Genomic DNA, 11,885 nt, shown 5'->3' on the forward strand with positions numbered 1-11,885 from the left:
CTCACATCTGCTCCATCTCAATTATGAAATATGCCTATGTTCTATTAATTATTCATTGATAATCTTCTTGAACATAATATGGAGCAATTCTGTTAAGCTACATTGAAATATAATCAATTATCACATTTTAATTTTTACCCAAGTGGCTCCCCTATCTCCACTTACATTACCCTCCTCTGCTCTACCATGCAGCATTAGAGAGGCGTCATTAGTGAGGACCAGTGGGAAGGCTGCCCGCAATGGAGCAAATGGAAGTCATAAAGCAGCACTACTCATCGCACGGACATTACACATTGACCCTCCCAATCCCTCAGCCGCTGCAATTGGCTGACAGTCTGCACCAATGACACGGTAAACCACAGGCTTTTCAAACCCAATTTAGTCTTGCATTAATTATTCCTCTAAGTATCCTATGCCCCCGTTAATATTGAAATTCATAAATGTATAAGGTTAGGGGCGAGCATGTTGTGGTACACTTACCAATGTGATGATACAATTCCCATTTGATGGTAGCTACCTAATTAAGACTAGCGAGCTGTGTACTGCAAGACTCATATATCTTTGTTATACCAGACAAATGCTCCCCTTGGTTCATGACCAGAGCAAGTTCGAGTTTTTTGATGACTGAAACTTCTATTAACTTTCATTTAAAATTCAATCGCTATTGCATGAGGAACTACCATACCTCCATATCCATCTATATCTCGATATACCAGGCAAAAATGAATTACCCGTTGCTAAATTGAATTTGTTGCAGCACAGCCTCAAATCCTCAGAATGTTTGGTGCCATAAGTAGATTAAAATTTCCCTGTGATGTAAAAATATTCAATACAACTAGTGGGTTGCACAGTTTCAGGGAGATACTGGACTGCTGATGCACTTTGTCCTGTCATCAAGGTGAGAAGGGTTTATGTTTTCTGCCCGAGGGCCCCGTTGTCCATTTGAACCCTTGGCCTTTGGTCCAGGGTTCAGAGGTGCAGACTGTGCTACATCTCAGACATCCAGAGCATGGCTCCATATGCAAACAAGCCTATCAAAAGTTTTATTTAAGTAAATGTTCTACTAGAATGATAAAAAGGCAACAGGTTTGCAGTTCAGCTGCACAATACATCCAAAATTATTATATGTTTAAACCACTGAGTTAAGCCTGCTTTTTAGGAAAATGCTGAGTCAGCATGAAGTTGTATCAAGCCAAAGCCAACCTCTAATCAATCATTGTAAAACAGCAGTTTTTTTAATAGCATAAAACATCTGGTTCCTTTTACATGACTTGTAGGAGATTATGGAACAGTAGCTACCGCAGCCTGTGACAACTACAGATTATGTTTGTTCAGATGAATGAGCAGATTAGAGAGCGCGTATCTTGATATTTTCTCACAGATAACATATCAGGCCCACACGCTAGACTGAACAAATCAGGTCTCTGGAGGGACGGAGCACCAAGAGTACTCGCTTATTTGGTGTTGCGATGATTTTGAGGGAGACTGTTGTCTAAGGCACTGGTCCCAGAATCTCTGATAGATGTTTGGTTGATTTTAAGTTCAACAAAAGTCCAGACTATATGGGAAAGTAATAATAAAAGGGGCATAGGGAGGGAGGATTAGGAACAAAGCAAAGGGTTTTTTATTAGCAAAGACAGAGCTAGGACACTAGCGCTTTAAATAATACATCCTTTAGCACAGGATACACAGGAACACCCCTTATCAATGTGCAACAGTCAACATGACTGGCAAGCAATGCAAATCCCTTAAATGTGTGCATTTTTCACTTCAGGCTGTAACCTACTGATATCTTTTGGATATTCAGTAGTTTTTATAAACCAGCAGGTGAACTATGGACGTTATGCTGCTTCATTATAATCTGCTCATAACATGTTGACATAACATCACTTTGAGGGTTGTTGAATTGCTAGTGCACTACAATTAATCGACTTGAATTAGAGAAGTTGTAAACCCAAATAATGCCTGAAAGGAATTACACTGGAGCTGTGTTTTCTATCAGGGACAAGATAAAGTGATCATGAACATTTGAATGCAAACTTGGTGGGTGTGAAAGTTATAGCAATCTTTTCCATATTAATGAAATGTGTCAGTGATCCCTTATCCTGAATGGATGGGAATATTCTGAGATGAGATTTGAGATTTATTGTATAACATACTAGCAAACTTAAAGTAAATGTCGAAGGCATTAGGGGAGGTCCTGTAACAAATATGTTCCTCATATCTAACTAAAAACAAACCCCAATAATTTGCACATTAAGACAAGCTAAGGAACATTTGCTTGAATTAGAGCATGTTGAGATAAAATAAACATAAAGACTAGTTCCATAGTTCTGTCCCTAATAAGCAGATTGCTTATGATAATTTTTTTTAAAAAGAAAAAAGTAAAGGCGCTTAACCAAATTGGGATTCCAAAAAGTTCATTCTGTTTATCTGGATGTGACGTTTTCATCCACGTGACTTCTTCAGTCAGAGATTATTCACCTTCAAAGTAAGAGTTGTGCCTAGCCACTGCAGCCAAACCAAACTTTTCCGTTGGAATCAAATTCATTGATAATTGATTATATTTCACTATCACTTCAACTGCGATTGCTTGAAGACAAGTCTGTGTGTTCCATGCAATCTACACTAATCACAGCACATCTCTAGCAACCAAAGCAATTCCAAGGAGATTTCAGTGCAGCACCGTACATGCAACCAGTGTCACACTGATGCTGCCAACAACCACTGACCAAATGGTCACTGAATTCACACTTTTTCCTGGTAACCAGTGATTACCAGTCTCTGTGACTGAGGATAAAAGTGGCTGCTTGAGGATGGCTTTAAAAGATAAGCCAATTTACACTGGCTACCATGTGCAACTGCTAAACTTTTCATCATACAGAAATATGTCTACAGCCTGTTACAAAAAACTGGATGTGGCTGGCTAATTTCCGCTTCTTAAGATATTTTTTTAAATAAGTCCGTTGTTTAAGCCTGAACCCTAATATAATCAACAGAGAATTATTTTTTTGGGAGGAAAATGGAACATTTATTGAAGCTTCTGACAGTTAACAAAAAAGAAAAGAAATATAAATTTGCATATATGAGTTTTAATTTGTATTATATTTGCTACATCTGGCATTTATGTGCAATTTATTGCTTAAAAATGGAAAAAAAGTCACAATGATGATGTAAAAGTCTCAAAACCTCACAAAAACTGTATATATCAAATATGATGCACTAGGCGTTAAGGGGTCGAACTTTATTGGGCATTACAGTTATGCATTAATTAGGTTTGAGTGTGTGGTGGGTGTTGATTTGGCTGCTAGCTGTCTGTTAGCTTCCACCTCAACTTAGCATCTCTTCACTGTGTTTGTGGTTTTGCCTTCTTTCAGAGCATATTTAATGCTTAATATGTCAACAAATATGATAATTGCTGACTCCCAAAATAGAAAAGAAACTAAATAGCATTAGCCAAAATGCCAAATGTGAAGTTCTATTTTTAAAATAAGACTTCACATAGTAGTGGGTGACACCACAGTGTCTGCATCATTTTTTTTTTTACAAATAGCCTATGATCTAGAGACTCTACTCCCGGACTGAATCTTTTTCATTTCAGCATATTAAGCAAGAAACCATACAGTCACAGTACATAACAGATCCTTTTCTTTCATAAACTCAGTAGGGATCCTTTTTTGCAATAATGACATAGGGCTTGTGACTTTTAGTGCTGATAGAGGACATCATTTCACAGGAGAACTCTCAGAGCAGCTAGACCAGGAAGAATGCGGCCAGATGGAAGTAGACTGAATTGTCAACATTTCCCTGTTGACTAGCCAGCTAAGCAAGTTCCACAATGCCAGCAGATTGTACATTCAGGAGGCAAGAGGCACCATACACACAGACACACACACACCTCCTAAAAAAGACACCAAAATCAAAACTAAAGTGAGTACACAGAGCCTCTCGAGTGCCTCGTCTGAGAGGGGGAGGACAAAGGTGAGGACTGGCTGTAATAAAGCCGTATGCCCGCTGTTAAGAAATGAAATGTAAAGCCATCACTGTGATCCATCTTCATTAAACAATTTCCCCTCTCCCTTGCTTTCGAGGGTACCAGTTTCAAGGGGTCAGGTGCTATTTCTCCTCCTCTTGGGTGTCGGCATGTGTTTAAATATACTGTAGAGCGCAGCGCCAGCGCAGTGAAGCAGAGGAATGGGAGGCCATTGGTCCCGTGCCGATTGGCTGCCATTCAAGGTTACTCTTGGAGGGGTTCCCATCACCCCCCTCTAAGTGATACATTGCAATCTGACAAATGCAAACTGTGACATTTAGGAAAGCACTGTGAGAATAACTACTGTTGTGCTGCTAATATGGGAGCATCACTGCCAAACTACACTGTTGGACAGGGAGCTTTACAAGCCTGATGTCCATTACACAGCTAGATCATTTCATAGTTACCCTGCACACACTTTTCCATTTTTTCCAATCCTCTCTCCTCAAATATTTTGATAATTTTACAACAACAAATGTTACCATTTGAAGAAATGTAGACAGTGCATTATAAATGCATTTGGAAGCCAGATAAAAGAGAGAAAATAAAGATGCTGTCGATGCTGTGTAGATATTGTGCATCAGAATGTAAATCCACATCAGTATGCATAAAAAATGCAACAAATTATTTGTTTTGGATTATGTTTATTTTCTTCTTTTGACTACGGGAGCATTGATTGTGAAAACTACATTAATTAAACAGAGCATAAAGATGAAAGTACATTTTTCTCTGTAAACAAAGCATATGACTGCAAAGATCAGATGCTTGCTTTGACAATGTAATTACATGATTTATGCTCTTTTTTTCCTAATCTACGTCAGGGATAGCCTTGCGATTTTTTGCTGATTCATAAGGAAAATACACCAGGACAGATCAGATGAATTGCCTTTTTCGCAGAGTCGTGTTTGTCTAAATAAGAACTCTGTGATCAATCTTCAGTCTTTCAGTTAAGTTTATTGTCATGACTGGCTCCTCATTGTCTGAGCAATCGCTAGGCGTCTTCACATAGCTGATTACCTCATCACTCCAGGGCAAATCTGTTATAATTTGAGTGAGCAGGTGCACATCTTACTGCTTTGTGCAGCCAAAACAAACACGGGAGATAAGATCTGTAAATCCTCTGGAATCTCATAATTCTCTATACAAGAATGTGTCAAAACAGAAAAAAAAATCACGGCAGTATAGTCATATCATATTATGCAAAAATAAATAAATAAAAAATATCAGGCGGCAAAAGGGAATTGAGGGACCAATGTGAGAAATCTTTCATTTTGTTCCCAAATGCAATGAGCTGTCCCTCACGTATGGTTGCAAGGCACGCATTAATTATGCTGCTCACAGGAATTTCACTGTTGACTTCGTCACCGAATTGGTGCCTATTTCCACGAATCGGCTCCTTCTTCTTTAATGTGCCATATAATTCTGTTTTTCCTAATCCACTTCATAGACAGAGGTGAATGGAAATGTTGCTGTGTGTGTTGTATGCAAATTGGGAGACAAGGTGATTAATTTATAATGGGTTTCAGTGCAATTGAAGGCAGTAGGAACTGATCAAGGGCAAGGACATTATAGAATGGTACAGGCTGCATAGGGGTGGCTCTGCTTGTTCTGCACTGTACCACAGCATGACAGTATCTCATTACATCTAGACTAAACACCTCCCCCATTGATAATGAGCATTTTTCATGTGGAGGGACCACTTTCGTCTCTTGTTGTATTTTCTTGTTCTAGGCTGCGCATCATTCTTCATGTAGCTAAATCATGTATTGATCCAGCTCTATATCTCATATCCATGCACTATAATGTGTTGTGTACTGTGCATGAAATGTGGCTGAGCCTATTGGAAATTTTCTCGTTTACTGTGGGATGCTACATATGAACTGTAATGCATCACCATCCACAATTTAATAACAATAGTTTTGCACGGGCTAACTAAAATGTGCTTCATACTGACATTGGCAACCACTTTGAAAATAAACCAAACACTCATGCACATAAACTAACATAGTTTTCTTTCAGTCTCTTATTCTCTCACCACTTTTAATGGAATTGCATAGACTGCTGAGTATAATTTCTTTGTCTGGGGAATTGAGACTAGAATTTGCCTTTCATTGCTGATAAGCTGCTTGTCTCGCCTGTATAGATCAATCCTTATATGTTTAGATGTGTCAGTCATAATTCTCCTATTGTAAAAAATACACATTAAGACCTCCTACCTCCTAGCTGATTAAAAACATTATAGACTTTGTTCGTTGATGAGTACACAGAGGATTTAGAGAGAGGACCTGAAACTGAAAAATGCTATCTGTTTGCTTGCATATGTCATGTTTCTGCAGTAACTGTGTAACTAGTTAGGCAACAGGTTTATGCCAGAATTCTACTATACATTTTTATGGATCATAGCTTAAATTTTGTATCTTTTACAGACGAGTATTTTTTGGTCTTGGAATTTCAGCCACAGCTTTAAGCCACAAAAAGCAAGCTACATCATCATTGTTTAATGCGTCTATGGTGAAGTACTCACCATTTCCACAGGAGAAAAAAGAAGTCGACATACATATACTTTTTTGGGGGAAAGCACATCAACCCTAATCAAAAACTATCCAAGTATGTTTCCAGAAGCATTACCAAGATGACTGCCAAGTGCGATACTTGCTTCTGGAAGGGCTTTGCTGAAGGCTTAGACTGAAGATAGCTTTGCTAAGGCTAGCTAGGTAGCCTTTTTAGCTGTATTAAGCGGTGACATTTCATTAGTCATGTGTTGTTTGTTTAGTAAATATGTGCCATAATGCAATCTTTATTGTAATATAATGTAACAAGAATTAGAGGCCTTATTCATCCAGCCATCCATTCTCGTCCACTTATCAGGATGGGCGAGGTACACCCTGGACAGGATTCTAGTTTATTGCAGGGCCATCACAGAGAGACAGACAACCATGTTCACATTCAATACAGAACTACAGAAAGTTCAGTCACCAATTTTTGACTTGAAGAGGAAGACAGAGTACCTATAGGTTATTACTAACCACCACATCACCCAGATGACACCTTACCTTTTCAGTCTGAGACAATATTATTATGTTAAATTCACACACTGTGCTACTAAGTATTCATTGTGGCTATTTGCACACAGTAGTTAGTACACACTAAAGTGCATTAACGGAGGTACTAAAAAGAGTGAGCGTGTCCTCAACATTGCCATTTCAGAAGGTTACTTAAATATAATTTAACTTTCTGTCCGTGCATCGTCACATGTTTAAGAAATTAAATAAATATCAGTGCTTTACCAATAGTCAAATAGAAACCTTTTTGTATGAGAAAAATGTATGTCACTCAGGTGGCAAGCTGTCATTGTATAAGAATGACTATTGTTGTTTAAATGCTGTGCTGTCCTTTTTTATTTTTGCATTAAATATTAATCATGATGTGATTCATTGCACCATCCTCCCTTCATGCAGCTTGGCAGATAGGTGCGTGGTATACTTTCTTACTGAAGAGAGGATTAGCCCAGAACAGCCCAAGAGGCTTAGCAGAGACACAAAACAGCAGTGGCACCATTCATACCTTCAGGTGACAGAGTGCTGATGATTATAGCAAGGACAATGCCCTGCATGTGTCAAACAATTGGCAAATAATTTATGTCATCTTTTCCACTGTTATTTCCGTGGAGGGCACTAACCGTGTTGCCAATATCAAACCTCCTGCAGAGGAGAGGCAGAAAAAAAAGGCAACGTGCTACAAAAGACTGATGGAGGGAGTGAGGAAGAGGGAGCAAGAGGAGAGGATTGGGGGAGGGGAATAAGTGCCAGGCTCAGCTTTTTCCTGACGGAAGATGCACAGCCATCTGTGAGGAGACAAACACACGTATGACCATCATTTGTCCAACATCTTACGTGATGTGAAGGCTTTTCACTCGCCATGCCAACCTGTGTGGCAGATGATGTATGTGTTTCTTCAGTCCCGTGATTACTAGCATGGAGCTGCAGAGCAATGCTCTTCACCTCATCAGTTCCACAGGCTGCGCTCCAAGGTGGGTGAGGGATTCTCTGCAAGATGGCTTCTGACACACAGCACAACCAAGGCGTACCAGCATGAATATTATACAGTGTATTTCACCATAGCCACCCACTGTGAACAGATCAATCGAGGTGGATGAGGTGAATTAGAATTTTAATAGAGTGCCTAGGTACAGTAATTAAAAAGAATGATTATATTTATTCCTGTATGTATGAAAAAGTGGATGATGCTGTGCGGGGGTGCTTGCCCCTTTTGTCTTATATGTGTTTTGTTTTTCATGTGTGTCATGATGAACACTTTTAAAGGACAGTGAAATTGCAATACATATAAAAATGTATTATTTTATTTTGTTATTGTTTTTTCTTCCAAGACGGTTTTGTAGGCTTTAGCGGTTTTTTAATTCCAGTATTCTTCAGAAAGACAGTGCATTGTTTATTTACTATACAAAGCAGTTGACCTGTATGTACATAACACTTTTTCCTAGTCGCTTCCAAGTCATTAATCACTGCCAGGATTTAGGCGAGTATTATTAAGTTTCACTTAATTTTGAAAATTAAGCCCATTGCTCCTTTTGGTCCATAATTATCTTTCATGGCCAGTGGGTGATGCATAACAAGTTTATATATGACTAAATTCAGCACAACCAAAAAGGTGGAAGATGCGGAGGACGGTAGCGGAGACGCTGACACAACCACATAGTGTTATCAGGCAAGCTGAGAGACAAGTGGGGTGATAATTGTTGTGGGAGCCACGGGAGCAATAGGCTGTTTGAGGGAAAGGTAACAAACCAGCAAAACAATAGAGATGAATCACACTGGAGGACCTCCCGCTGCAGTCTACCTTCCACTGAGGCCCCATTAGACTTGGCTCACAAGCTTTATCTTTGAGCTACAGACTTATGGCTGTGGCTTTGAAAGCCCAAACTTGCACTGTAACTGATGTTATACGACAAATGCCGGCTTTTAAAAATGGCCTATTTATGTAAAAGGTAAAGAATTGATGTTTGTTATCTCTACAGAATAAATATGATAGAACAATGTAACCTCATCCTCTAACAGAAGAATACACCTAAGTTGAACAGCAAGACAGGAAGCAGGCCGTTTCTTTAAAGTTCATTGCAAAATCCACCCAGGTGAGCTTAGTCTCAATTAGAGCTCCACGGGCTGTCTGTCAACAACAACTATCCATTGTTTGGTTGCTTCATCCAGAAAGAGAGCAGTGTTTTTGTAGGGTGACCTCAGCACCTATACAATGTCAACTGGTGTCAGGCTACAAGTGCAATATAGCAGCTTGCCTGCAGGCTAAAACCCCAAACGAGGCCCCTTGTGTCCTAAACAACCTAACCAAAGATAGGGTTCCCAGTCTCTTCCTTGACAAATATTTCTGGTTAAAAACACCAGAAGACAAGACACGGCTGCGGTGATGACACAGGAAGTTGGTCAGCCAACTTATGCTTTCAATGTTAGCAGATCACAGTTGAGAGATCACAAGTAGAGAGCATGAACATTGCTGTGCAAAAATGTCAGTTGAAACTGTGATATTTTGAGGTGCTTCTTAAGGAAGAAGAGTGTTTTCTAAAATGTGCATCTATGCTTAAGATTTGCTCTTTTGTTTCCTCCAGGGCAGAAGTCAAGGTTTCTCATTTTCTGGCACCCTGCACCACAGAAGAAGCTTTGGCTCTCAAACAAAAGAAGCAGTCTACTGTAACTGTGGCTTCAAAGTCAAAGGGCGCGTTACAGATGATGCAGCATCTTTCATGTTAAAGTTAAGGAGAAGAGGAACAAGTGAATAACGTAACCTTTAACCCGTGCATGACTTTTCAGGGCCCTTGGTTGATGTTTTGGTACTTAGAAATAATGACCAATCACTCATTGTCCAGGGCAGCAGACCATAATAATACTTTTATTTGAATTTTGAAATTGGGTAGACTTACAGGGGGATATAGCTAATTTCCCATGAACAATGCAAGTTCTTTTTTATTATTTTTTTGGAAACAAACCAGGCCATCCAGTTCAGTGGTTCTCAAAATGGGACGCAGAAAAACTCATTAGGTTTCTCCTCACCTCCCTCAGCCTTGGTTGAGCTACAGCAGGTTAAGTGTCACTCAGAAATTAGCGTTCTCCTGGTAGAGCAGTGGACGCCACATCAGCTGCTACCATTTTTGTAACTACATTAAACAAACCCTCTGAAGGCCTCAATGATGCATGCAATCTTAATTTTTATTACAGCAATTTATTATACACTCCCCAAGCTTATGACAGCCCCGACTGTCATTAACAGATTAATTATAATTTCCCCCTGAGCTCAGAGTTAAAGAGAAACGTGAACGCATACAGGCGCCCCTTAAAAACAATGAGAGTTGGGTAACCGCGTTCCATCATTCCAGTGCCTTTACCCTTCACCCTTCCTGAAAGTAAATGATAAGATGGAACCAGGGGTCTGCTCCTGAGCTTCTTCTCAGCCTTAACAATGCGCTCAGATAGAGCTGATCCACTTCAAAGGGGGGACTGTCTCCTCCCAGTTCACGATGTGCCAAGAAACTCAAAAAAAGACATGAAAGCTGCTGTTGGATCCTCCTCCTTTGGGTCACCGTCCAAAAAACATGACAGTAACAGAGAGTGTAGATGTCATGTACAGTATTACTTTACATCAGGGGTTGACTGTTAAACTGCTGCCCTTCAGCTGCAAACAAATACCAACTCCCAAAGCTATTATCATGACCATATCAGCTTGCATTATTGTTCACAACTGGAAAGCCTGAAAACCAAAACAGTGGACAAATTTCTACACGACAAGAACATCGGTGGAATTAATGAAAGACTGCTCAGTCCAGTCCCTTTGAAGTTGTGTATCATAGGTAATTATTCCAGCTGTTCTTCATAGCCTTTCTTGATGCAGTGGACTCATTTTACAACTTTTAAATGCTGTTCCCAAACTGAAACCTCAACATATAACAAATGAAGCCGACTGGGATGGCCTCAACCACACATTAGTAAAATCAGTCCACACACCTCATTAGTTTTGTTTCATAGTTAAACACGTATTTTAGTAACATAATTCATTAATTTCTTTACTTAAACAGTGATGTTATGAAGTGCAACCATAATAGTACTGTGTTTTTTACAATTTATTAAATGCTTTCTGTTATATTAATTATGTTTCTCTTAATTTTGAGTTACCTGGCTTGGGGAGTTTGCTGTTTCCTGTCTGTGGAAAAGGTGTTGACCAACCATGTGCTTGTCTAGCTAGCTAGGTTTAGCTAGGTTATTTTGTGCTTGGATAGTATTGATCTCCCATTGATTAGTTTAGTTTCCCCTATTGTGTGTAAATGGTTTGACCAAACCACTATAAAAGTTACACTCCTAGTCTTTGTTTGCCAGTTTATAAGTTAAGTTGTATATACTTTGTTTGCTGAGTTAATTTTCTGTAAGTCACTTTTTGAGTATTTATGTTTACTTGACCTCTTTAATGGACCCATTAATTATATTTTTAACTTTTTCATTTTGGGTGGTGAAATAAAACCCCACAATGAAAACATTTTTTCCTGACCTTCACTGCTTGGTCCCTCACAACAACGCACAAGTGCCAGGAACCCTAGATCCTCAAATGGCCATTAGAGTCGATGCCCAGCTTTAGAGCAGAAATAAGTACGTTTACAGCCTGCTATGAAAAACAAATTTTGCCTCTGCACAACACTGCAGTGGATTTTTATTAAGATATGACTATGTTCAGAGGTAGCTGGACAAACTAACATCATTCATGTGATGTTAGTTTATAAGATATTTTTTCTAATGCTTGGATAAAAATGCTTCACAGTCAATGACTACCTGAAATC

This window comes from Neolamprologus multifasciatus, chromosome 16, assembly GCF_963576455.1.
Source record: "Neolamprologus multifasciatus chromosome 16, fNeoMul1.2, whole genome shotgun sequence".
Lineage (NCBI taxonomy): Eukaryota > Metazoa > Chordata > Actinopteri > Cichliformes > Cichlidae > Neolamprologus > Neolamprologus multifasciatus.